Source organism: Myotis brandtii, unplaced genomic scaffold (genome assembly GCF_000412655.1).
Source record: "Myotis brandtii unplaced genomic scaffold, ASM41265v1 scaffold612, whole genome shotgun sequence".
Classification (NCBI taxonomy): Eukaryota; Metazoa; Chordata; class Mammalia; order Chiroptera; family Vespertilionidae; genus Myotis; species Myotis brandtii.
The window spans coordinates 1,159,510-1,186,976 of NW_005370328.1; the positions used below are offsets into that span (position 1 = coordinate 1,159,510).

The 27,467-nt window shown below is 43.4% G+C and overlaps 1 long non-coding RNA gene across 1 annotated transcript in view; it reads left to right on the top strand.

The window, feature by feature from the left end:
• The first annotated feature begins 234 nt into the window (after positions 1-234).
• The window catches only part of LOC102251363, a 171,101-nt gene continuing 143,868 nt past the window's right edge, over positions 235-27,467 (top strand). The window contains exons 1-2 of the long non-coding RNA XR_314360.2: positions 235-363; positions 14,566-14,678. This is a non-coding gene — a long non-coding RNA (uncharacterized LOC102251363). The remainder of the gene's footprint in view (positions 364-14,565; positions 14,679-27,467) is intronic.

The following is a 27,467-nucleotide window of genomic DNA, read 5'->3' on the forward strand; positions in this document are numbered from 1 at the left end:
TGAAATTTGCTTATCTATTTGTGTGAAAGAGTAAGAGTACACATCTCAAAATTGGGTTCCCAAACCGCTCTTCTTTTTCCAACAATCATCTGATTAGAGGCCTAAGTGATTTCCAAAAAAGATAATATAAAATGGGACATTTTAAAATATGATTAAATCTATGTGGAGAGCAAGTACATTTATTCCTGTTGGCATATTTTTAATCACTTTACTGTCTTTTCTGGGCTTAGGTCTGGAAGAAGCTAATGGCAGCTACCGAGCCAGCAGGAATCGGGGGCCCCGGACCTCAGCTTCCCAATGCGTTTTGGTCACATTTCCCTCTGTTCTCCTCATTCTCATACAACTGCATTCATGAAAACACAGGTAAGCAAACTCAGTACTCATCACACATATCGACTCTCCATGAGTTTCTAAATGAATTACCAGTCATTTCAACTACACTCCTATCCATGTTCCTCGCTTCTTATATTGTTTGCTGCTAGTCTCTTTTATTCCTCGGTTTTAGCAGAAATAAACGCCTGCCCCTTAACGATAAAGGGTTAGACCTTAAATTGAATGCAGCACATGACTTTTTATAATGTTTTATTCTTCAAGTAATTATATAGTCACAGAGAGTTGCAGGAAAATGGTAGGGGAGTGTGCATGTACCCTTCACCCAGTTTTCCTCAGTGGTACCATCCTATAAAACTATGGTACAGTAGCACAACCAGGAAAATCCCAATGACACAATCTAGGGAGCTTATTCAAAGTTTACAAGGTTTATGGGTACTCATACACTCGTGTGAGTGTGTGTGTGCAGGCACTTGTATATACCTTGCAATTTTATCACATGTATACTAGTAGATTCTTGTAACCATCATCACAGATCAAAATACAAAACTATTCTATCTCCAAAGACCTGTTTTAACCCTTATAACCACCTCTATACCCCTCTCCCTTCCTAGCCTCGTCAACCATTAAAATCTTCTCTATCTCTGTAGTGTTTTCTTTTGGTTTAATCCTCACCTGAGGATATTCTTTTCCATTGATTCTCAGAGAGAGTGGAAGGGAGGGAGGAGGAGGGGAGAGAGAGAGAAACATCAATGTGAGAGAGACACATCAACTGGTTGCCTCCCGTATGCACCCCCACTGAGAGGTGGGAAATGAACCCGAAACTGAGGTATGTGCCCTTGAGGAATTGAACCCATGACCCTTTGGTCCATGGGCCGACACTCTAACCACTGAGTAAAACCGGCCAGGGCTCATTTTTGTTATTTTAAGAAGGTTGTGTGAATAGGATCACACAGGTTAGCATTTTGAGATTGGTTTTTCGAACTCCGCATAGTTCCCTTAAGATGGAACCCCGGTTCTGCCTGTATGAACAGTTTTATTGCTACATAGCATAGCATGCCTGGTGTGGAGGTGTCCTAGCTTGTTCAACCACTCACCTTTTGAAGGCCATTTGGGTTGTTTCCAGGCTGGGCCTATCACCCATAAAGCTTCTCTGAACATTCATGTACAGGTTTTCGTGTGAACATCAGTTTTCACTTCCCTGGGATCAATGCCCAAGGCTACAGTTGCTGAATTACACGGTAAGTGCATGTTGAGTTTTGAAAGAAACTGCCAAGCTCTCTTCCAGAGCGGCTGCACCACTTTGATTCCCAGGGTCTGAGCAATCTCGCTTCTCTGCATTCTCACCAGCATGTGGTGTGGGCACTGAAGTTTATTTTCACCCTGATAGGCATGTAGTGATAGCTCGTGGTTTTCCTTTGCGTTTCTCTACTGGCTGGTGATGTTGAACGTGTTTTCATGGACTTATGTTACCACCGGTACATCCTTTGCTGCAAAATGCCTATTCATGTTTGCTCATTCTCGGATTGGACTGTTCTTGTTATTGCTGTTGAGTGTTGAGAGTTCGTTACATATTCTAGATACAAGGCCTTTGTTGGATATGTGGTTTGTAAAGGTTTTCTCCCAATAAGGTAGCTTGATTTTTATCTCTCCCTCACACGGTCTTTTGCAGAGCAAAAGTTAATTTTGATGAGCTCCAATTTATCAGTTCTTTTAAAATTTTTTATTGATTTGAGAAAGAGAGAAACATTAGTTTGTTGTTCCACTTATTTATGCATTCATTGGTTATTTTTGTATGTGCCCTGACTGGGGATCGAACCCGCAACTTTGGCATATTGGGATGATGCTCTAATCAACTGAGCTACCTGGCCAGGGCCAAATTTATTACTTTTTCTTCTTATTGTGCTTTTGTTGTCAAGTCTAAAAACTTTATGTAGCCCTAGCTCCCAAAGATTTTCTCTTAACTTTTTTCCCCAAAAATTGTATCATCTTACATTGAACCCCATGACCCATTTTGGGTTGATTTTTATGTAAAGTCCAGGTTGAGGTGCATGTACACCTTTTCTTTAATCCTCAAAGAAGACACCAATAAAAGCTTCCGAATGTATGCCTAGAGTCAGACAGTGGAAACTGAAGTGAAATTCTCAAGAGCATTGGTGCTCTTTGATATCCAGAAATGGATACATCATACATTTTTTATGAATAAATCAAAACTTCTAGTTGGTTTACAACTTCTGGTTGTATCCCTAATAGCATCTGGACACAAGGAGAAATACTTAGAGGAATTACTGATTAAATAGTTAAGCTAGTTGCAATCTAGTCTAACCTGATGATTGGAAATGCTAAGAGTTACAAAAAAGTATACTTCTTAGAAAACTGTGTTTTCCAAGTTCCCTATTATTTTTCATTTTTATGCATTTTAAAAAATTCTTTAAAAATATATTTATTGAAGCTGAAACCGGTTTGGCTCAGTGGATAGAGCGTCGGACTGCGGACTGAAGGGTCCCAGGTTCGATTCCGGTCAAGGGCATGTACCTGGGTTGCGGGCACATCCCCAGTGGGAGATGTGCAGGAGGCAGCTGATCGATGTTTCTCTCTCATCGATGTTTCTAACTCTCTATCTCTCTCCCTTCCTCTCTGTAAAAAATCAATAAAATATATTAAAAAAACAATTAAAAAATATATATTTATTGAGCCCTAACCGGTTTGGCTCTGTGGATACAGCATCGGCCTGAGATGTTTCTCCATCGATGTTTCTAACTCTCTATCTCTCTCCCTTCCTCTCTGTAAAAAATCAATAAAATATATTAAAAAAACAATTAAAAAAAAAAATATATATAAAATATATATTTATATATATATTGTGACTCCTTTGAATTCCCCCCTGCTCCCCATCCCAGACCCTCACCAACCTATTGTCTGTGTCCATGGGTTATGCATATAGTTCTTTGGTTGATCCCTTCCCACCCACCCCTGCCTTCCCTCTGAGATTCGACAGTCTGTTCCAAGCTCCCTATTCTTGATATCAAACCAAACCAGCTCTTATTCCAAAGCGTAACTCCTGGGATGCCATCTAGATTCGGATATTCACACCACACTGGTGATATTCATAACAGACAAAAGTCAATGCCATGGGCCTTACGTGAAGTCTCTTTGGCTTCCCTCCTGTAGACAACAGTTTATATCATAAGGACTGTCCCCTTGATAAAACACCCATGGTCCCTCCTGTAACAGGACCCTCCTGCAGAAGGGGTGAAGGCACGAAAGTGTGCAAATGGGTTTTAGTTGATGGCGATTGTAGGTAATTGAGAAGCATTTAGAGGAGTGATGTGGTCAGACCAGAGTGCCTTGTAAAGCTGGGTGGCACTCTAGTTAACCACATGCAGTTGTAACTGATGTCTCCCTGGTATTGTTTAATCCATGAAAGAATAGAAAGCAAGGCAAAGAAAGCCAAACCAGAGATAAGAGAATATTTCTCTTGGGGGCAAAACTAGCACCAGCGAACAGAGAGAAACTCTACTTCTCACTCAGGTGAGAGGGCGACATTCAGTAATGTCTTTTCTGGCTCATGTGGGAGAATTTCAAGGAGGACTGCCCTTTCTTATGAAAGGGCATAAGTAGTTTGGGAACATGAAGCTTCATGTTTAAAATAATAGCAAGAACAACAACAAGCACAAAAAGGCTCTTCTGTTTTAAACGTCTGTTTAACCCTTAGCTATGTTTTTAAATACATGAGCCCCATTCTGAGGAATGCCGGTTACCGTTTCTCTTGCCCAATCTCATTAGCAAGAGACACCGCTCCAGCAATTTAACCTAAAGAAAGCCACTGTGAAACCCTACCAGGCTGGGCTTTGATTCAAAGGAAGGATAGATAAGAAAACAAAACATGAAACCCCTGTGTGGTGTTTTCAAGATGACTTTTCATTTCTGTTATGAGTGGGGCCCATCTTTCAATGCTGTTTGATTTTTGTAGACTAGGAGCCATAAATGGAGGATGGGAGATGGGGTGTTTGGGTCACCAGTAGATGCCTGATTATACCAGTGAATAAATGAATGTGATCTACTCTTTCAAGTGTGTATCATTTATACATTTCAGCCAATAAGTAGAAGCACCACATGCTCAAGGTTTTTCAACTAATTTCTTACTCAAGGACAGCATTTCATCAAACCAAATGCTCTAAATGACTTACTTTGTCAGGTGATATTTTCAAAATGGCCAGAATGACAGCTTCTTGCAACAGAGCTTTGATACTGAGAGATGGGGTCTGCGGTTTCTCCCCTTGAAACCGGATGCAATGTATTGGTAGTGAGGGAGTGAGACTTTCAGGGCTAGGTCACAGAAGGCACTGTACATAATTCCATGCTTAAGTTATTGGCTGTACCATTTTTATAGCCAATTTTCTTTTTTGAAACATCATAATGAATGAGTACCAATCAACCTGATCTAAGTCATTTGAAAAGACAGGTTTCTGTGCAAAAAAACCTCTATATTTATAAAGTTGAAATAACTCATTGAAAAGTTACAATTTAAGTAGGGGAGTGGGGATTGGACAAAAGAGAGCATAATCCGTAAACATAGAGCGATGGGTGGTGTCGAGGGCTGGGTGGAGGTGGACAAAGGCAAGGGGACATTTGTAATAGTATCAACAATTAAAATAAACTTTAAAAAAAGATGAATGGGAAGGGGGAAAGTTACAATTTAATGTTGTTTGTGGATTTTGGAGAAAAAATAATGGGTGTTAAATAAGATAATTTCTATGGTTTTCTCATAAATATGCAGATTGTTATAATCTGACCAATAAAATGTACATATATAGGCACAGTCTAATATGCAAATGAATAAAAATTACCCATTGAACCAATGAAAAGGACCTGAGTAAGGCTATGAACATATTAAAGGCTCTTATTACTAAGATAATTTGTTATCATCAAAGAATTGATCTCATTTAGGTTATGGATGACATAAAATTAAGATTTGATTCAAATCAGCCACACACAAAAAGTGAAGTTCCACGTTTAAATTTGAGTCAATATACAAAATTAATTCTGTCTTTTTCTACATGACTTTCTTAACCAGTCAAGCTAATCGAAGAAAGCATGCTGGGTTTTGTTGTGTAAGATATATCCTTAAGCCAAAGTCATTAAAAAAAAAGTCATTCAAACTGGTTATTTGTTGATCTATAGACAAAAGCACCAGGTGACTGTCTGAATTTTTCATCTGGCTGATTTGTAGAGCTTGGTCCACTCTAAACGAGTATGAGAATGTCCTCAGCTGACATGCTCAGACATTGACTTGGTGCCCAGATAGCAACAGCAACCACCAGTCAGACCTGCCCTCATAACTGGGGCTTCCCACCCAGGACCCCTCACTGCACTGGGAGCTTGGAGGTGCAGAGAGGACCCCAGCCCCCAGATGGAAAACAAAAGTCAGAGGCTAGGAGAACGGAAGGTCCTAAGGGCAAAGGCTGAGTCACACTCAATGTCAACAGTCTAGGAGCCAAAAACAAAGTCATATTAAAAAATTAAAAAGGAAGTGTCAGTACGAAAGATAACAGCCCCACCGGTTTGATCTCTCCTTCCACTGGAATCCATGTGATATTTATCTAGGATGGTTATTATCACTATTTATAGATTCTGAAGGATTGTGTGAGTTGACATACACACATATAAATAAATACACAGTCATAATCACTTGGAATAAATAGACATTCAAAACAAGAACCAGAGGATTCATACTTTCATCTCATGTTTGTGTAGTCTTTCATTAATTGGAGTGTTGGCAGTGCTGTTGAAAAACTCGTATGACCACCCAGGACTAGAAATATGAATGTAAGTGATCTTTTTCCTTCCGGTGGACTTGTCAAGCATCAGCTTGTCATCAGCAGTCCCATCTTCTACTTACCAAAGACCTCACGTTGCATCAAAGGTCAAAATAGAGGCAAGTCATTGATTTTCACCAATTCTCAACAGATGGACTTAAAAGATGTATGGGTTGTCACTCAGAATCTGAAATGGTAGCTTATACTTTCCAAACCCCTATAAGTGAAAGAGCTGTTTCCCTACAAAGTGACCTAAATGGTTTACTGCTTACCTTCTAGAAGAGTAACTCATTGAGCACCTAGTCTAGATTAATTAAACTGAATTGAATTGAATTGAATCACATTGAAGACACTAAGAAATGGTGAAAAACATCACAGCTGCCTACTGGCAAATAACTGCAGATTGTGATGTCAACATAGCACTATTTTTCAAAAGTAATAGCAAGGCAACATTCCAAGGTAGAAGAGAGGCAACAGGAATATGATCCACCCAAAAATATCTCACTCAAAGATATGTGAAATCATGCCATTAATGTGTCGGTCAGGATCCTTTCAATTCCAAGTACTACCAGAAAACTTGAATCAACCTAGCTCAAAAACCAACCCCAAAGTGGGATGAGAATTGGTGATTTACAATTCATTGTAACTGAAAGACGCAGCCACCCTGATTCACATACCCATCCCTGGCCCCAAGTGGGTGAAGTGTGTGGGTGCCACATAAGGAAGTGATTGTGTGAATAACATATACATACAACACACACACACACACACACACACACACACACACACACACACACAGCATTTGTCCACTACAGTGAGTCCTTTATACCTTTGAGATCATTATTGATCCCTGGGTTTTTTTCTCTTAAGATTTAAAAAGAAAACTGCTGAAAAGTCTATTATTAATTTAAGAATCCTTTAGTATGAATGAGTTTACTGAACACTTTATCCTGGATAGGAGATGGGGAAATACAACACCATTGGGCACAAGTAATAGAAACCAATTACAAGGCCAAGAATGGGGGCTGGGGCAGGGCAGATGAGAATGGTGCCAAGGATAAACTTTAACTTTCTTACAGTTTTGCCCCCAGCATAATTTTGCCCTTCAACTAGGGGAAGGCAATTCAAAGAAGTGACTCTTCGCAGTATAAACAATGAGTTGCAAACTTTTTCAGCACCAAAATAAATAGAGAAGTGTTGGGACATGTAGACGGAGAAGAGAGAAGAGGCCAGAACTGAAACGCTTAGGGGATGTGGGTATTCAGAATTTCTGAAATCCTGTCCAGAGAGTGAATCCCCCTGATGATTCAAAACTGGCATAGCTCATTCTTTTTTAACCTTTCCCTTCATGACCCCTTGAAAAAAATCACATTGACCAGTAGATCCTAAGGGTAATGAATGTGTCCAATAAATGTATCATATAGTTGTGACCGAGAAGTGACTACTTTTCATCGAGTTCTCAAACCTCTTTTCTAGCAAAGAACTTAGAGATGAATGAAGGTCAAGTTTAGTGCTGGTTCCTGGAATCACAGGCTCACAGAGCAGCTTCCGAGTAGACAGCATGCAAGCCATTCTTCCAAATTAGCTTTGATTTAAAAAACAGACACCCCCCCTCCAAAAAAAAATCTTCAATGGAAGATTCTATAGCCTCTTCTAAATTCATAACTATATAAGTAAAGACATGAGACATAATGAAGAAAAGTAATAACTAACAACCAGCTCTGCCCAGCAGGGTGACTGATCGGGACAGGCATGGACAAGCATGGACAGCGTGGAGTAGAAAACTGGGCTTTGCAGTGATGCAGGCCTAATTGAAACCTCGCTGCTTTTGAATATTAATTGTGCAATCTTAAGTAACAACCTTAAATTCTCTTTGAGACCCAATAGGTCATTGGGGTTAAAACTTCCCTTATAAGCTTTGCATGAATAAGAAGTTAAACTTGACATCTTGTAAAACAGTGCCTGATAGGTAGTAGATGCTCCTGAAAAAGAGCTCAATTCTTACTAATAGAATGGTCCCAAATGTCTCCCTGGGACTTCAGTGGCTTTAGGGGAAGTCAGAAGGTGTGGGGACACCATCACCATATGGAATCCACAAGCTGAACTTCCAGAAGCAGGCAGACAATTCCTCATCAGCAAATGCCAGGTCTCGGTGGAGAAGTTGTTTCCATGTGACTTGTAGAATAGTTTGGATGAGTGAGAAATCTCATGAATTTCACTTCCCACCAACCACCAGCTCCTTCCTGGAGGACATTTGTTCTTCAGTCCACCACCCATGCTTTGAGAAAGATTGTCTTCAGTGCGTGTGCTGGGGGACTCAGCAAAACTTCCTCCTCTCCCTCCGAAAGCATGATCTAGATCAGTGATGGCGAACCTTTTGAGCTCAGCGTGTCAGTATTTTGAAAAACCCTAACTTAACTCTGGTGCCGTGTCACATATAGAAATTTTTTGATATTTGCATCCATAGTAAAACAAATACTCCTATTTTTGATATTTATTTTATATATTTAAATGCCATTTAACAAAGAAAAATCAACCAAAAATATGAGTTCGCGTGTCACCTCTGACACGCGTGTCATAGGTTCGCCATCACTAATCTAGATACTACAAACAACAAACTACTTCCAGAATATTTTAACAACCCTTTAGCCATCCCCATGACATGCAATTTCATTCAGCCTAAAAGAGGATGACTGCCCTAGCTGGTTTGCTCAGTGGATAGAGCATCAGCCGGCAGACTGAAGTGTCACAGGTTCAATTCCGGTCAAGGGTACATGCCTGGGTTGCGGGCTTGATCCCCAGTAGGAGACATGCAAGAGGCAGCTAATCAATGATTCTCTCTCATCATTGATGTTTCTATCTCTCTTTCCCTCTCCCTTCCTCTCTGAAATCAATAGATATTTTTTTAAAAGAGTGTGACTTAATGATAACTATGATTAGGTAGCAGCTGCTCATGACTGGAATGATGATCTGAAGTTTAATTCCTTGAGCTCTACAACAATTATATCTACCAGTCCAATAGCAGAGAGACAAGGGAGCATTTAACACTAATTATTTGTGCTTACTTATGTTGAGAAGAACTCAGTACCTTTTTTTTTTTAATGCATTCAGAATTGCAGCCCCATGGCTCAGACAATATTTCCTTCCCTGTTCCTCCGCAGGCCTACCACTGCAGCCTCATAGTTCTCAGGGCAGCAAAAACACACACAAACAGGCACCTCCAATTAAACCATCATCATCTTTCATTCTGCCGGCTCTGGGGTCCTAATCCCTCTATCTCTGTGTTCTCCCATTGTCCTCTAAAACCTTTCTTAAAAGTATTTCTTTGATTTAATATGTGAAAGCTAACGAGGCCTCCAGCACACACAGTTTTAATGGTGCAATTAGGCAGGGTGAAGATTTTTACGACGGGGGCGAAGAAAGGTGGTCAAACTTACGGCTTCATCTCCTCCGTATTTTAGAACTCAGGAAAACAATGCTCAGGCACTGAGGGCTTCCCCCCACCTCCTCCCCAAGTTCAAGGTCAGTTTGACACTCTGAATGGTTAAATCATCCTTGGCAGAGTCTGAACTTGGCAGAAGCTCCGTAATGAGAAATCCAGATGACTGGTATCATTTGTCACGTGAGTGCCCCGCACTTAATCTAGCACTGGTTTGTTTTTGTAAGGAATAGCAGTGACTTAAAAGCAGTCATTAGGGATGTTTAATATTTTAACTGCTTTGACACTAGATGCAGTCTTCACCTTTAATGGCACCTTTTAGCATTAAACTCTACACATAAATAAGCAGCGTAGGCCTCCTTGAGTCAGTTCCCTTCTGCGTGCCATACCAAAAGGATTCCATCAGCTGCTTGCCCCGCTTATGAAAAATGGCTGAGCTTTCTCTAAAGCCCCGGCTGGATTTCACTGACGAAGGCAGGAAACCGAGCGTGCAGGCTCACTCCGCTCAGACTCCTCTGGATTTTCTACCGTCTCTTAAGTGAAGCTGCAGAAATCATGCAGCTTTTCGAAGGACTAAGATGAATATCAGAGTGACATTTCAGGACCCTCAAGCAATTTGTCTGCTGGGTCAATACACACTACAAATAATGCTGTCAAAGGCTCACAACCAGTCTTTATGCCATAAATCAATGGATTAACCGGGGTCTACTTGACTTTAAAGCGTGGGCTTTTTACGCGCTATCCTATACTCATTTACATAAACACTTACCAGGTGGGAGTGATGGTGGACGTGGGACAGGCACCCCCGAATTTTTTTCTGAGTTGATCAATTTTCATAATATGAAAATTGCCCAGTGAATTCAAAGAAAATAGTAAACTCAATCATTTCCAATAGACCCAATCTTAATTTGAAATTCTTTCATTCTCCTCATTCCTCTAAACATTCTCAATAAGAAACAGAAACAAACTATAAACATGATAAACAGTTTTTAATATATTGAGAAACTTTCATTAGCAGAATATGACTTTGGTCTTTCACATTTTCTTTTGAATGCCAAACAGAATATCAAAAGACCAGGGAGTCTTAGTCTTAACCTAGCCACTGTAAGGAAAGAAAAAAAAATTTCCTTTACTCTCCTAAATTCTGTAGCTGGGACCTGTGAATTAAACTAACAAGAGATTAACAGAAGAAAAAAGTATATTTTTTTTTATTGATGTCAAAGTTTTTATGTGCATGGGGACTTCACAAAAAAAGAAGTGAAAACCCCATAGAAGCAGTTAAACTTGGAAGTTTATATACCATTTTAACAAAGGGCAATAAATTGTGGAGAAGTGACTAGTCAAAGGGAAGGGGGCTTTGGGGCTACAGGGGCAGTAAATTGTGGAAAGCTTTCTATCTGAGGAGACTAATTGAAAATAAGAATTACTTTAGTAAGGTTCATTAACTAAATCTATCTCATCTCAGTGCCGACTTTCCATCTTCTTCATGGCCACAAGACTCCTCTGGAATGAGGATGATGGCAGTCCTCATTTCTGAGAAGTGTCTGCTTGTACCAGATAAGAGAAGTGCTCAGGCCCTAGCTGGTTTTGCTCAGTGGATAGAGCATCGGCCTGTGGACTAAAGAGTCCCAGGTTCGATTCCAGCCAAGGTTACATGCCTGGGTTGCGGGCTTGATCCCCCCCCCAGTAGGGGGCGGGCAGGAGGCAGCCGCCCAGTGATTCTCATCATTGATATTTCTATCTCCCTATCCCTCTCCCTTCCTCTCTGAAATCAATAAAAATATTTTTTTAGAAGAGCTTTTTTAAAAAAAGAGAGAGAAGTTCTCAGAAGGCTCCTTTATACATTAGTTATTTCTCCATTGCCTTACACTCAAAATAATCTATACGCCAAGGTGACATTTTGGGGTAGCATATTTCGATCCCCTTCATTACTAAATTTCCTCATAAATATTTGTTAGTCAATTCATTTATCTGGGATCTAGTTTATGCACCAGTGAAATAAGGGAGTTGGAACAGATTTTTACATTTCACTCATTCTTTGATATTCTAATTTTTTAAAATTTCTGTGCATTCATTGTGGGTTTCATTTATAAAGGCTGTATACCTAAGTAGTAAGCTATATAACATATAGACACTTTTATCAGGCACAACCAGTGCAAAACTGACACTAGATAGAGTGAACTGATATTCTCCCGAAATTGACTTGTCGGTTCAAGAAATGTATTGAGCACATGGTGTGGGTAGAGACAGTGAGGAGGATAAGAAAAATGCAACCAGATGGGGAGATGAGACTACTGCCCATGTTTTCACCAAAGAGATCCAGCAAAGGTAAAGAGGATACTGCCTCACAGCAAATGTTGAGGGGTTCTCGGGATCCCATATATTGATTCCAGTCCTCCTCATATGCTGCTTTTCTCCATGGTACACGGACAGTATTCTCATCATGATGTTTCTATCTCTCTATCCCTCTCCCTTCCTCTCTGAAATCAATAAAAATATTTTTTAAAGAGCTTTTTTAAAAAAAGAGAAGTTCTCAGAAGGCTCCTTTCTACATTAGTTGTTTCTCCATTGCCTTCCACTCAAAATAATCTATACGCCAAGGTGACATTTTGGGCCCAGCCAAGGATACATGCCTGGGTTGCGGGCTTGATCCCCTCCAGTAGGGGGCGGGCAGGAGGCAGCCAATCAGTGATTCTCATCATTGATATTTCTATCTCCCTATCCCTCTCCCTTCCTCTCTGAAATCAATAAAAATATTTTTTTAGAAGAGCTTTTTTAAAAAAAGAGAGAGAAGTTCTCAGAAGGCTCCTTTATACATTAGTTATTTCTCCATTGCCTTACACTCAAAATAATCTATACGCCAAGGTGACATTTTGGGGTAGCATATTTCGATCCCCTTCATTACTAAATTTCCTCATAAATATTTGTTAGTCAATTCATTTATCTGGGATCTAGTTTATGCACCAGTGAAATAAGGGAGTTGGAACAGATTTTTACATTTCACTCATTCTTTGATATTCTAATTTTTTAAAATTTCTGTGCATTCATTGTGGGTTTCATTTATAAAGGCTGTATACCTAAGTAGTAAGCTATATAACATATAGACACTTTTATCAGGCACAACCAGTGCAAAACTGACACTAGATAGAGTGAACTGATATTCTCCCGAAATTGACTTGTCGGTTCAAGAAATGTATTGAGCACATGGTGTGGGTAGAGACAGTGAGGAGGATAAGAAAAATGCAACCAGATGGGGAGATGAGACTACTGCCCATGTTTTCACCAAAGAGATCCAGCAAAGGTAAAGAGGATACTGCCTCACAGCAAATGTTGAGGGGTTCTCGGGATCCCATATATTGATTCCAGTCCTCCTCATATGCTGCTTTTCTCCATGGTACACGGACAGTTCTGGGGGTGCTAGTAAGTCAAACTGAGTCGCACTTTTATTCGTCCCCAAGAACTGCATCCTGTGGTCAGTTCCTACCCAACACCTCAACTGGTTTGGTCTTGAACTACTTCATGATCCCAAATGGATCCAAGAGAGTCCCTCAGAAAGAATGTGTCTATAGTGACTCCCCTGTTTCTTAAAAGCAACGTTATGAAAGAGGAAATTGCCAGGTTCCGGTGCAGGAGAGATAGAGATGCAGGTCCAAAAAGCAGCAGACGTGGGTCCTGGGCGGTTGCTTTGCCTTCTTAGTCAGAAGCAATGCATTTGGAAAATGGGGACCAGGCTGATTCCTCAACCAAAGTACCAACCGAATCGAGGATGCTCCTTGATGAAAGAACAAGGGAACATTTTCAAAACACTGGCACCCCATCAGAGAGCAAAAGTCAGTAGTTGTGGCCTGTTCCACATGCATCCCCAGCTCTATTTGTGTCCACGATGACAAAAATGCATCTGTCTAGTGTTAGAATGACACCGGAGAACTTCATTATCCGAAGTCCCTCTCTGATCATTGAATCAGAAGGGCGTATCTTCCTGTTACTACTCCCTGAACTCCAACCAAGACCTGATCACAAGGCAGCAGGTCGGCTCTGGGAGCCCACAGGAAGCATTCCCCATCGGGAGCCAGTTGGTTAGGGATGTGGACAGGGATGGGTTTTGTTTCAGCTGGAAGTCCTGGGTACTTTTCCTCGGACCAATCAGAATCGGGGGCTTAGGAGAGCGCACCAAAGGTGATCTTGCCTCCTCTGACCGGGTAGAGGTGCCGAGGTCCAGCTGCTAAAGTCTTTATGGGAAGTACCTGGAGTTGTCGGGTTTGCTTTGATGGAGAACAGGGATCAGAAAGCAAGAACTGCCCACAGAGTGGAAAAATGAGAATTTGAGGTGTGGTACACTTAGAGGGGAAAAAGAAAAGTGGTCAGTGCTTTCCAAAATTCCAGTAGGAAATTTGGGTAAGGACTGGCGAGGGCTCCACCACATTGGAAAGCTCCCTTTGGGTTACCTAGTCCAACAGGTTTCACCAAAGTTGTGTCTATGCAGCAAATAAATTCAGAGGAGGGAAAAAATTGAATCCATCAGGCAACAGTTGTTCCAAGTACAGCTGTAATAGTGGATCATAGAAAGGCTAGAAATGACCAGATAGTCAAACTAAGTTCTTGTTTTCAAAAACCTACTATTTCTAAAAGGTGTTCTGTGCCCAGCCGGTGTGGCTCAGTGGTTGAGCGTGGACCTAGGAACCAGGAGGGCATGGTTCGATTCCTGGTCAGGGCACATGCCTGGGTTGCGGGCTTGATCCCCAGCAGGGAGTGTGCAAGAGGCAGCCAATCGGTGACTCTCTCTCATCATCTCTCATCATTAATGTTTCTAGCTCTCTCTCCCTCTCCCTTCCTCTCTCTGAAATCAATAAAAATATATTTTTTAAAAAATAATAAATAAAAGGTGTCTTGTAAAGGGGGAGGGTCCTCATTTTGCTGAATGTCTCCTTAAATGTGTTCAAGTTGTCACTTAGTAACTTACCTTTTACACTTTTCCAGAGGTTGGAAGAAGCAGGAATTGCTGACCCCTGATAATCCAGGCCTGGAAACCCCATCTGGAATAGTCCCTACAGCCCTACAACATGGAGATTTGCTCAGCCTTCCACGAAAAGGTAATCCAGCGGTTTGATACATACAACATATTCCAGTGCACAGCTTATCGGACTCCATTGTGTATTCTCTGGAAGTGTTATCTCCTATGCCAGTGATGGCGAACCTTTTGAGCTCGGCGTGTCAGCATTTTGAAAAACCCTAACTTAACTCTGGTGCCGTGTCACATATAGAAATTTTTTGATATTCGCAACCATAGTAAAACAAAGACTTATATTTTTGATATTTATTTTATATATTTAAATGCCATTTAACAAAGAAAAATCGACCAAAAAAATGAGTTTGCGTGTCACCTCTGACATGTGTGTCATAGGTTCGCCATCACTGCACTAGAGTGTTGGGTGGGCCAGCCACAGGGCTCCGCAGATCACCCCGGGCAGCCACAGGGATTGTGAAGGAGACTGAGGCAGGTACCTGAGTAAGGAGCCATCCAGAGGACAGTAGGGCAGGTGCCCCGAGGTCTTACATTTCCAGTAGACTAGGCAGGTGGCTTTTGTCACCTTAGTCTCTTGGAGGACGGTGGGCATCTGGACCAACAGTGCAGCCACAGCTGCTCAGGGGTTTGTGCTGTGGGCGGGTGCTGCGTTTCCCCTCAGTCCCCAGGGGTTGGTGGTGTGGCAGGCATTGGTTAGCAAGGAGGAGCCTTGTGCTTCAGCATGTGAGGGACAGGGAGGGACAAAGACAAGCCCTATGGGTCTTAACTCAGTGGTCTCAGGTGGGGCAAGGTCAGTTCAGAATGATATTTAACTCATGTGACTTTCCATTTATGGAAAATCTAAGCATCCAGCTGTTTAAACTGTTTGTTGACTTTTAACATGCCTTTCAGATAGCGAAAAGTGTCATTGCTAAGTGCTGTAGGGCCCCGAAGCCTCATTTGGGGCCTCTTCGGCCAGGGGATGAAGAGGTGGCTCTAGGACAGTGATGGCGAACCTTTTGAGCTCGGCGTGTCAGCATTTTGAAAAACCCTAACTTAACTCTGGTGCCGTGTCACATATAGAAATTTTTTGATATTTGCAACCATAGTAAAACAAAGACTTATATTTTTGATATTTATTTTATATATTTAAATGCCATTTAACAAAGAAAAATCAACCAAAAAAATGAGTTCGCGTGTCACCTCTGACAAGCGTGTCATAGGTTCGCCATCACTGCCTTAGGCACATGCCCCGGGTTGTGGGCTCGGATCTCCAGTGTGGGGCTTGCAGGAGGCAGCCAACAATCAATGATTCTCTCTCATCATTGATGTATCTATCTTCCTCTCCCTTCCTCTCTGAAATCAATAAAAGTATTTTTTTTAAAAAAGAAAGAAAGGAGGGGCTGACATGCTGATGTAGGCCACCCTGAGCAGTACACGTTAATGAGTGTACTGGGAACCCCACAAAGCCCGGTTTTGTAGCCTGCTGTTCTGGTTCATGGATGAGAATATGCATTGGTTTCGGCCCATATTCTGGTGGGAAGCGTTCAGGAGCTGTACTAACAGCAAATATCGACCACCGCAGAGTTCACCTAACAGCTTTTTAAAAGTAGTTATCCCTTAAAAATCAAACTGGGCAACTCTATGTCGACTTCAAAGGCCTCCGACGTTAGATTTATTTGCTAAGCATCTACTAAGTTCCAGGCACGGAGCTGGGTGTTTTCACAGCATTGTCACATTTAAAAGCTAAATAAAGAGGGAGGCGGCTTTCATTCCAGCCCATTGTGAGCTTCCGTTCTCCATCCTGCAGCCGTGGTTTCTATAGCCTGGCTCACAGCCCACGCTCACACTACTTGGCTGCCATGCTGTTGAAGAAGAAATCTGTGCTAACCAAAATATTCCTAATCATTTCACTGCCAGCCTGTGTATAGAGAGACGATCTCCTTGGTAATAGATTATTATTATTATTTTTTTTTAGTAACTGGCTCTGATTACCCACACAACATTACTTTCCTTAAACACATGCTCTTCCAAATCTCCTATTACTTTGTTCTGTTAGTAAGTTAGTAAATAGGAGGAGAGGATTTGTTTGTATCTGTTTCTGGGGGCTGCCATAACAAAGTACCACCAATCAAGTGGTCTAAACAACAGAAGTGCCTTGTCTCATAGTCCTGGGGGCTAGAAGTTCAAGATCAAAGTGTCTGCAGGGTGGTTCCTTTTGAGGGCCGTGAGAGAGTCTGATCCTTGCCTGTCGCCTAGTTTCTGGTGGTTTGCTGGCAACTTTTGGGGTGTGTGTGTGTGTGTGTGCGCGCGCACGCACGCACACGCGCAAACACACATGCATCTGCATATGAACATGACAAAACCAGGTTTAAATATGCACGTTCACTTTCTCAAGAAAATATATTACATTCAAATAAAACATTACCAAAACGGGTCACCCAGTATTCAATTGTTATTAACACTTTTTTTTGGGGGGGGGCATGGTTTTAAGGAGGTCTTTTGCAAATACAAGGTGTGCCAAAAATTAAATCTCGCTAACTTGTATAATGAACTCCACTGTCATTGAACTTGTATTCTCTTATTTTAGGCGACCTCTATGAGTTAGGGACATAGGGTATTGCCATTGCTGTGTAATTGGTGAAAAATAAGTCCCCCCCCAAAAAGAAATAATAGGTGTACCGGCACAGAACCTGTTAGGGGAGAAACTAGAAGTAGAAGCCAGGTTTCTTGCCACTTAAGTCAAACAGAATGCAGAGTACACTTCCTGTGAGATACAAGTCTTCACAACGCGAATGCTCTGTCACTCTGTGGAACTGAACAACTCTAATATTATTGAATTGCCCATTGGATTCCACCCATTTGGTTTCAACATAATCAAATGCCTTGTTCAAGATGTTGGTGAAAGGCATTTCTCCCACACCAGAATGAATTTGTTTCCCAACCATACGGATCGGTGATGTGATTTAGTGGATTTTGCTTTCTTATGTAGTAGAAACCTTTCCTTATTATATGAAGCTAATTTCCAGCATATGATAACCCGTCACAAGTCAGGTCATAAATGTCTAAGACCAAAGTCAGTGGTTCTAACCACCCACGAAGAAGAGGCTGCCTCGCTGACGTGGCTCAGGGCTTGAGCATCGACCCCTGCACCAAGAGGTCACAGGTTCGATTCCCGGTCAGGGCAGGTGCCTGGGTTGTGGGCTCGATCCCAGTAGGGGGCGTGCAGGAGGCAGCTGATCAGTGATTCTCTCTCATTGTTGATGTTTCTATCTTCCTCTCCCTTTCCTCTCTGAATCAATAAAAATATATTTAAAAATAATAATAAAAGAGGAGAGTACACGGGCAAAGTGACAAGGGCAACAAGGAAAGAATCCTAAGGAGGTGGCTGCAAGATCAGCTCCACAGGAGGGAACGAATGTGTCGTCCAAAGTTCCGGGAGGTGTCGGCCACCGTGACATGAACCCAGGCCTCAGGGTTCAGATGGACCCACCAGGGTTCTTGTCATGAGTTCATTGAAAATGGAGGGAGAAGAGGAGGCAGAGTGGGATGCAGTCCAGGCTCTGGAGTGCCGGCTGCCCTTGATTGAAGGAAGGGAGGTGTGTGTGTCGGGAGAGAGGATGGCTCGTTCCATCTTGGCTTCTGGGTGGACCAGGGCGTGCGTCCCGATAGAAATCTGGGTCTGAGCGGGTCCCCTCCACACAAAGGATTGCTCCCTTATCTAGCGGCGTCCACACGACCGCTCCGTCTGCCCTGCCAGATGGAGCACCGTTTCCACATGATGCACTTGGCAGCGACAGAACATCTATTTTAAGCTGCCTGTTCATTTTTCATGATGCGCATTGCAAAAGCACCGGGCTAGCCCACTGTGTTTATACGTGAACTTGCATCACTTTCAAATACAAGGTAGCCATGCGGCTCCTGGGAGTTGGGTTCCCGTGTGGGAGGCTGGGACTTGCCCTCTGTAGATCCATCTGAACAGTGTATAAAACAGGCAGAATTTGGGTTGAAGTAGAACAGACGTGGCGGGGTCCTAACCCGTGGGATGGAAAGACCACCCAACAGAAGGGTTGGAAGGTATGAATGGGGACGGATGGACCGCTCTGTGGTTTAAGCTGAGACTCCTGGGATTGCTTTTCGAGTGTTTTAAATTTGATAATATATATACATCTATAGACACACACACACACACACACACACACACATTCAGAAAGCAAATGCATTTGCCAAGATTTCCCCTCCGCATTCTTCAACCCAGATGGCTTTTCAATGTCTGTAACCCCTGCGTCTCTGATGTGTTCACAGGGGACCCTCTGAGGACTGGCTCCTGAAAGATTGCCCTCCGAGGAAATGTCTGTGCAACCTCTGGTCTCACAGTGGCCACATTTTGCTCAAGTGTATGGCCTAACCCTTTGCCCAGGTTTTTCTAAGAGTACAGCAGGTTCTTTTATTATTATTTTTTAAAATGTCTTTAGATTGATTTCAGAGAGGAAGGGAAAGGGAGAGAAAGGTAGAAACATCAATGATGAGAGTTATTGATCGGCTGCCTCCACTTTCTTCTCTCCTGCCCCACCCAGGATCGAGCCCGCAACCCGGGCATGTGCCCTGACCGGGAATCAAACCTTGACCTCCTGGTTCACAGGTCGATGCTCAACCACTGAGCCACGTCGGCCGGGCATCTTACTTGTTTTTATCCATCTTTCTTTAATGCATGCATAGCTCACAATCTTTAATATCAGAAGTGTTTTGGGGTCTTTATTTAGATGTTTGGTGATGATTTTGTGACCAGATGTAGGCCATGGGCATTTAACTCTTGTTTCTATCAATTAGCCTATAGTAACACTGGTTTCCTTATACCTTATTTCACTTAAAGTCGAAGTTTCCAAGAACCCACTGATAATGTTAAGTGAGAACTGATTTGTAAGTTGGAGTAAACAAAAAAAGGGTAGACGTTGAAGTCAGATATCAATTCATTCCTAATTCTCCTCCAAGCTGTGGGACTTTGGACAGCAACACAGACCCTGTAGGTCTCCCTTGTTCTCGTTTACAAGAAGCCAGGGTCGGGGTGAGGACTCAACGGCTCTCTCTTGGCCCTTCTGGGTCTAGACTTCCCACCCAGTTGGACTTGGGCAACTTCCAGGTTTGCCAACTGGTTTCCTAACTTGCTCCTAACCCAGAGCTTCTTTCTTTATGAATGTAGGAAATCACCATGGGAACCCCGATGGGTAAGGTGCCTTTGGTTCTCGTTAAGGGAGCACTTATCTCTAGCTAATGGGCAGGATAATAAAGGGGAAGAGGGTTTAGCAGCAGGCCAGTGAGAGCACCGGCGACTTGGCCCTCCAATTGCTCCCTTCCTTGTTGCTTCCCCCTGTTTGAACGTGAAAGCACCGAGGAAGAGGGGAGAGGGGGCAGAGGAAGGAGATGGGAACCAGCCATGAACTCAAGTCTGGACTGGACTATAGAATAAAGAACGCCTGCTGCTTAGCAGGCATCTAGATGAATGGGAGCGAGTGCCATGTAAGGGGGTTTCGAGTTTGGGCTGTGATAGCAGATAGGTCTGGGTTCGCATCCACTTCCTTCTCTCCTGACTGGCTAGAAGGACTCAGAATTTTAGCTCAGGATTTTAGCTCAGAATTTTAGCCAGAATTTTAGCCAGGGCAGGAGATGGGTCTCCTGCATTTTTCCTGGGATGCATGAGACGAATCTTGTTAAAGCTGCAGGGCCAGGACTGGCCCGGGTATGCGTCCCTCCACCCTTCCCTGCGTGCCTAGCGAAACCAAGGTATAATACGCACTTGGCACAGACTTGAAATTGCAAGAACAACGTGTGAGAGGGGAGATGCAGAGGGGGAACAGGTGACACCGCCCACTTCTCTTTGGTGTCAGGAAAAGCAATGGTTAAAGCCGATGTAGGTAACAAGAAGCAGAAGTCCTCCTTAGCACTGGTAACCCACCTTCCTTTTCTGCATCTGATCCACTCCCTGCCCAGCCACCAGCAGCAGGGGCGGCTGGGAATCAGCGGAGGGACGGGGAGGGTGTGTAACAAGGCCTAGAGCCCGTTGTCTTGTTTTACTGGATTCTGTGAGGCCTGGAATGGCCACAATTATGTCAAATGCCTTTGTGCAGTGGTTCTCAACCTTCTGGCCCTTTAAATACAGTTCCTCATGTTGTGACCCAACCATAAAATTATTTTCATTGCTACTTCATAACTGTAATGTTGCTACTGTTATGAATCGTCACGTAAACATCTGATATGCAGGATGGTCTTAGGCGACCCCTGTGAAAGGGTCGTTCGACCGCCAAAGGGGTCACGACCCACAGGTTGAGAACTGCCTTTGTGGCTTTAACTGACTGTAAAATGCAAGAAAGCCCATAGAAGGGCCTAGAGAGGTGGTTTTGAGTCTGTGTCTGAGCAGGACTCCTGTGCATTCCTCTCTGAAGCCTCGGGGAAGCAGGATGAGGCAGGGTCCTGGCAACAAGGAAAGTCCTGGGGCTCCTGGGTCCCTCCCCCTCCCTGTCGAATCCAGAGAAGTTCTGCTTTTGTCGGTTGTAGGTGCTCTGCCATCATTGTACTGGAAATAACAGTGAAGCGAGCCCTCGCTGATTCGGCTCAGTGGATAGAGCATCCGCCTGCGGACTGAAGGGTCCCAGGTTCGATTCCAGTCAAGGGCACATGCCCAGGTTGCGGGCTCCATCCCCAGTGTGTGGTGTACAGGAGAGAGCCAATCAATGATTCTCTCTCATCATTGATGTTTCCATCTCTCTCTTCCTCTCCCTTCCTCTCTGAAATCCATATATATATATATATTTAAAGTGAAGCAAATGATAAGAATACTGTTTAGGAAAAAGCTCTGGGACTTGTACTGGGGACAGTCCTGAAGCCTGCTCCTAGACACTGGGCCCCAGCAGGGACCTGGGGGGACAGAGCCCTGCAGGAACTCAGCTGAAGGGGAGGGAGGGCTGCAGAGGCCACCCCGTGTCTGGAGCAGCAGCAGGGGGCGGTCCCAGCCCAGTGCACGGGCCGCCAAGCCCCGGAGGCTGCCTTGCAGACGACCAGAGCAGTGGAAAGATTTCTGTCTGTCTGTGAAGGGCTGAGAGCGAGCCTCCCAGAGAGCAGGGGAAAGAACTCACTCACTCACCACCCTCGGCTCCTGACTGATTTCTGCCTTCATTTCTGATATTTAATTGATTATAAACTAAAGCCAGAAATCCCCAAGGAGCCCTCAGCCTCTGCTGAGGTAGCCGTTTCGCTGGGGCGCCGTCAGCCTCTGAGGATTTTGTGGCTGAAATGTATAGTGAGTGACCCGGGTCTGGCCGGCTGTGTGACGCACAACAGCATACATTGGGTGACTCATAGAAGTCAGGGCTGGAAAAGACCTATTAGGTCATTTTTTCCATCTCCCAGCCATTGCAGATTTCCTCTCTGCCAAGGTGGGATTATATTCAAATATTTGGTCCAGTCTGGTTTGAACTGATTCGAGTAACGGGGCTCCTACAACCTCCCCTGGGATCTTAATTCCACAAGATCATTGATCTCCATCTTCGGAAAATGTTCCTGATGTGCGCTTTAAATTTTCCTTTGCTCAATTTCATCCCATTAATCCTCCTTATTACCCCTCAGGCCACCCTAAATAATACTCCTTTTTCTTGTACGTTGACATTCCTGGGAGGGAGGAGACGGGGGAAACACACAAAAAAGGTCTTCTTGGCTTGGCTCGCAGTCCCACGCATACGATGAAGAATAGAAATGCTCTGAATAACAGCTTAAGATGTTGGGAGCCGACGTGTGTCAGATGAGAAAGGGTTTTCCAGATTGCCCGGGAAGAGTTCAGACAATCGAGGGCAGGTGTTTCTGAGTTTAGCTTTACATCCTAAATACACGGAGAGGGTAGCAAAGACGAAATGTCACCTAATCTGCCATTCTGCCACCTCACATGGTAACGGTCTATGTCCTCATAGCCTTTGGGGGAGATAATTCTATATAATCCTCTGATTATTTCCCCTCAGAGAGCAAGGATCACTTCAAATAGCCAAAAACCACATCAGTTAAAGTCTCAGGGAGTAGTGTTCCTTGCCAGGGTGCAGGGCCGAGCCGACCTGAGAGTCAGTGAAGTCAGCCACTGCCAGAGGATGAGGCCCCGGGGTAGGATATCCTAAGGGTAGGATATCCTACATGCCCCTCGGAGTGGTTTCCGGGTGCTGGGATGCTTACTAAAAATACAAATTGTGGGGGTTTCTCAGACCAACTGAGATTCAGAATCTATGGCCAACGTCTAGAAGCCTACATTTTTTTAAAAAAAACAAGCTTAATAATATTTGATGAGCCCGACCCATGGGGTAACGGCTAATCCAATACCATTTGTGAAACTTGGACTAAACTGGAGAAATGAGAGTCCAGAGAGTAAGAGTCTGGCTGGTGATGGGACAGAAATCGGGAGTTGGAGCGGATAGAGGCTCTGAGCAGACCAAGGAGGATGAGCAGTGGAGAAACGAAGGTGCAGAGCCCATGGGCTGTGTTTATTGGCCATCAGAGCCTGGTGCGTGGGCGTGGAGTTAGACCAACTAGATGAAAGGTCTGGCTGGACCCTGGTCTATTTGAACAAGGGCTAAGCTAACATTGCCAACTTTTTAACTTGTTCTTTGCATGTTGTGCAAATTAATAGAAACCCAATGGTGAAGAGCAAAGAGGAAGGAGAAAATACTGGATTTCAAATTTGTAAACACACACACAGGTAATTTCAAGGTGTCTCAAACCTGACTTTGACCTTGAGTTGTGTAATCAAAGTGTGTGCAGCAGACCAATATTTCAGCCCAGAAGAACTAGAAAAGCCTGATAAAATAGGAGGGAAGGTGTTTTGTTTGTTTTCTTAAGGTCACTGGTGGGTTGCAAAGGCAAGTAAGATTTGGGGAGTTGAGATCCCGAAGTTAAAGGAAGCTCAGACTGATCAGCTTATACTGTGTTCTTTAACGTGATGGCTCTGTCGGGCCCAGCCACTCAGCGGTGGGTGTCTCTCGGAGGTGTACAGCTTTTTAAGCTGAACTGGAAGATGGCTCCACAAAGCAAAGGATTCCCGATTCTCAGAGCCTTTCCAATCCAAAATCACAAGATATGATTTATAAAATAAAAATACCCTGACCGGTGTGGCTCAGTGGTTGAGCATCAACCCATGCACCAAGAGGTAACCAGTTGATTCCCAGTCAGGGCACATTCCCCAGGTTGCAGGCTTGATCCCCAGTAGGGGGCATGCAGGAGGCAGACAATCGATGATGTTTCTCTCTTATCAATGTTCCTCTCTCTCTCTCTCTCTCTCTCTCTCTCTCTTTTCCTTCCTCTCTCTCTGTCAAGTAAAAAAAAAATATATATATATATATGAAACATTTTAAAAAAATAAAGATGTAATGCTTACAGGAACTAAACTAAATGTCCAAGAAGGAAAAGAGTATATCAAGAGACACTATTGGATTTTTGGTCTCTTTCCCCTCATTTCCCATCCCTTCCCTCCACATACACACAAAACAAACCATAGAGCAGACTGAATGTCTGAACGCTAACGCAGCCTATTGAACGGGACAAAAGAATCCATTCTGAAATGCCAGTGGGTAATACCAGCGTGTAGACGCAGTATTTATTTTTAGGCAGCATTATATTCCAAGAGTCAGACGAGGTGCTTTCCCACACATCATCTCTTAACAATCCACTGAGGTAGGAATGACCTTCCCCAGAGTCAGGAGGAGGAAACCGAGACTCGCAGAGATGAAAAAACTTGCCCCGAGTCACCAGATTCCGGAAATAATAAAACCAGGCCTGCAAGTCAGCCCTTCTTTCGGAGTCCTGGCACGATTGCGTCAAACTTTCCTCTCCTCATACTTCCTGAAAAGATGGTTATGATCTTTTAGGGAACAAAGACACCTTATAATTAATAGTGTATCGTTTGTTAGCCTCTGCTTACAGAATATCAGAACAGTATGTGTGCTTGTTGAAGAGGAAACATCAAACTTAGCAAAGCTGGGGAGGAAGAACTCTTAAGGTAGAGGACTGACATATCACATCAATGGAGCTACCAATCCCTTGTGAGTGTCCTCCCAACCTGCTCTCTGCTTCAGCTTCTTGGTTCAAGCCACACTGTCGAACAAAGAGCCTTCCCAGAATACTAGTCATCTGTGCACCGAAGGACTGAAACCTCCCTCAGGTGATGGTGAGGGGGAATACCCAGTACATGCAGGTAGAAGGGCATGTCAGTAAAGCACTGCTCACTTTTAGTCCTGACTTCTACAGTGAAGGTGGGGACTGGTAGGTGTTTGGATTGACTTCTCAGAGCCAAGGGGACATTGACACCTGCGTGCAGAAATCCCCTCCCACCTGAGAAAGTTCTCACCAACCCAGGGGGCTGGAGAGTAGAGAGATAGTTCTTGAATGAATCAGAGATTTCATTTCTCTGGGAACACGATCTCCTTATAATATGTAAGTTTTTGTTTGGCTTGGTTTAGATTGTCTTTCAGACCTTTGAATTTCAACTACATTTTTTTGGGACAACTTGCTCCAAGAATTTTATGGCTGACTGTAAAGAATGATTGCTTGCCTGGCTGGTGTGGCTCTGTGGTTGAGTGTAGACCTTAGACCTATGAACCAGGAGGTCACGGTCCGATTCACAGTCAGGGTAGATGCCTGGAATCCAGAACATGCTCTCCAGTAGGACTTGCCCTTCAATGCCAGACCTGGCCTGAACTTGAGAAACAATATCAACCATATGAGTGCTCTTTCAGCCCCAGTTTCCCTCTTCTCTGGAAAATTCAAGGAATTGGAGGGACCATGCCCCACTGACCCAATGCAGGAAATTGTGACGGTCAGTGATAGAATGAACTCACAGACAGTGTCTGAACTGGGATTGACACACACTAATGAGTGGTGGGCAAGTATGGTCCAAATTCAATAGCAGCAATTTAGGAAAAGAAAGGGCCAGCAGGCAGGGGAGAGACTGAGGACTCTAGCAGAATTTGAACTTTCCCCTTTAAAAAGGGTCTGTTTTTCTAAAAACCCAACTCTCTCAAATTAGTTGGGTCATTGTTCTTTGGGAGTTTTATTTCTCTATGGGGAGAATTTCCAACACACAGCGTTGCCTCTTTTCATCCCTGGTGTGATACCTCCTGCTAATTGAAAGCTAGGCCTTATGCTTTCCAGAACCCTAATTTGTGATGGTAAAACATTTACCCATCATAAATTATTTCATTGTTCAGCAAGGATGTAAAATAATTAATTGGCGACTTGGCAGATAAGTTCGGCATTTGCAGGATCTGTTTTATAAGAAATTTTATTGATGAAAATGTGTCTAAAGCTTTAGCAATGCGCTTGGCTTTTGCATTTGGCAGCAAGGAGACAAAATCTTAAAGCCAAAATCCTCCCCGGGGCATGAGGCAAAGTACAGCTTTGCATCTATATTCCTGCTGTAGGTCATTGGGGGTCTCCTCTTACAGACAATTGGCAAAAGGTTCCAGTGGCTGTTTTATGACCCGTTTTGATTTTGTATATGAGCAAATCTTACATTTCGGCCTCGGGACATACCCATGTTTTACCGCAGTGACCTTAAACGATTTTTCAAGAAGTTGCATTAACTCTTAAAATGGACATAGAATAAATAGAGGCCACCATAAATTTTTTAAATGGAAGTCATAGGTACCGCATGCTAACTTACTTAATGTTAGGCTGTTAAGAACAGCGGGTGTTTGGTGTGTTTTGGGGTGTGGTTTTGTGGGGGGTTTTTTGACACACAAAAAATAAATGCTCAGGCCCTAGCCGGTTTGGTTCAGTGGATGGAGCATCAGCCTGCAGACTCAAGGGCCCCGGGTTCGATTCCAGTCAAGGGGTTTGACACACACAAAATAAATGCTAAGGCCCTAGCCGGTTTGGCTCAGTGGATGGAGCATCGGCCTGCAGACTCAAGGGCCCCGGGGGTCGATTCCAGTCAAGGCCATGTACCTTGGTTGCGGGCACATCCCCAGTGGGGAGTGTGCAGGAGGCAGCTGATCGATGTTTCTCTCTCATCGATGTTTCTGGCTCTCTATCCCTCTCCCTTCCTCTCTGTAAAAAATCAATAAAATATATTTAAAAAAATAAATAAATGCTCATATTTGTCCTCAGCCAATATACTTGGCTGTCCTGATGCTATGATTTTTAGGAAATTAAACTGGGTCTCTATGATACCCATCCAACAAGCTCAGTCCAACAATTGTCTCACACCCAACCAGTCCAGTCCAACAAGTGTTGCAAAACAAAATCCCTGAAAACTGATAATTTACTAATAAATGGACCAAAAGAACCAACCTGGTTTTAAGTTGACCCTTGGATAAATGGTCACCCACTGGCTTCTTCATTCATGAGCCTCTCTGTGTCATGGACAAAGTGGGTCACAGAGACACCATGAAGGGCTAGTGCCCTGAATTTGTGCTTCCAATAAGGACTCCATTCTGTTTCTTTTTTTAAAGCATGTTTTCATTGATTTCAAAAAGAGAGATAGAAACATCAATGAGTGAGAAACATGAATTGGCTGCCTCCTGCAGGCCCCCTACTGGGGATCAAGTCCACAATACGGGCATGTGCCCTGACCAGGAATCGAACCAGTGACCTTCTGGTGTATGGGACGATGCTCAACCAATGGATTCACCTTGGCTGGGCTCCATTCTGTTTCAAACAGGACATCAAGGCAGGCAAAAGTGATATAGGCCGTGCTTGGGCCTTGAATGTGGGCCATTTGCTGAAACAATGTGTTTTTCTAATAAATGCTTCCAGGTTAAGATGTGTATTCCCACATTCAAAATGCTTCAAAATTAGCCAGATTTGGGGGGAAATGCTGTTGGGAGAGAGTAGCATATTCAAAACCTGC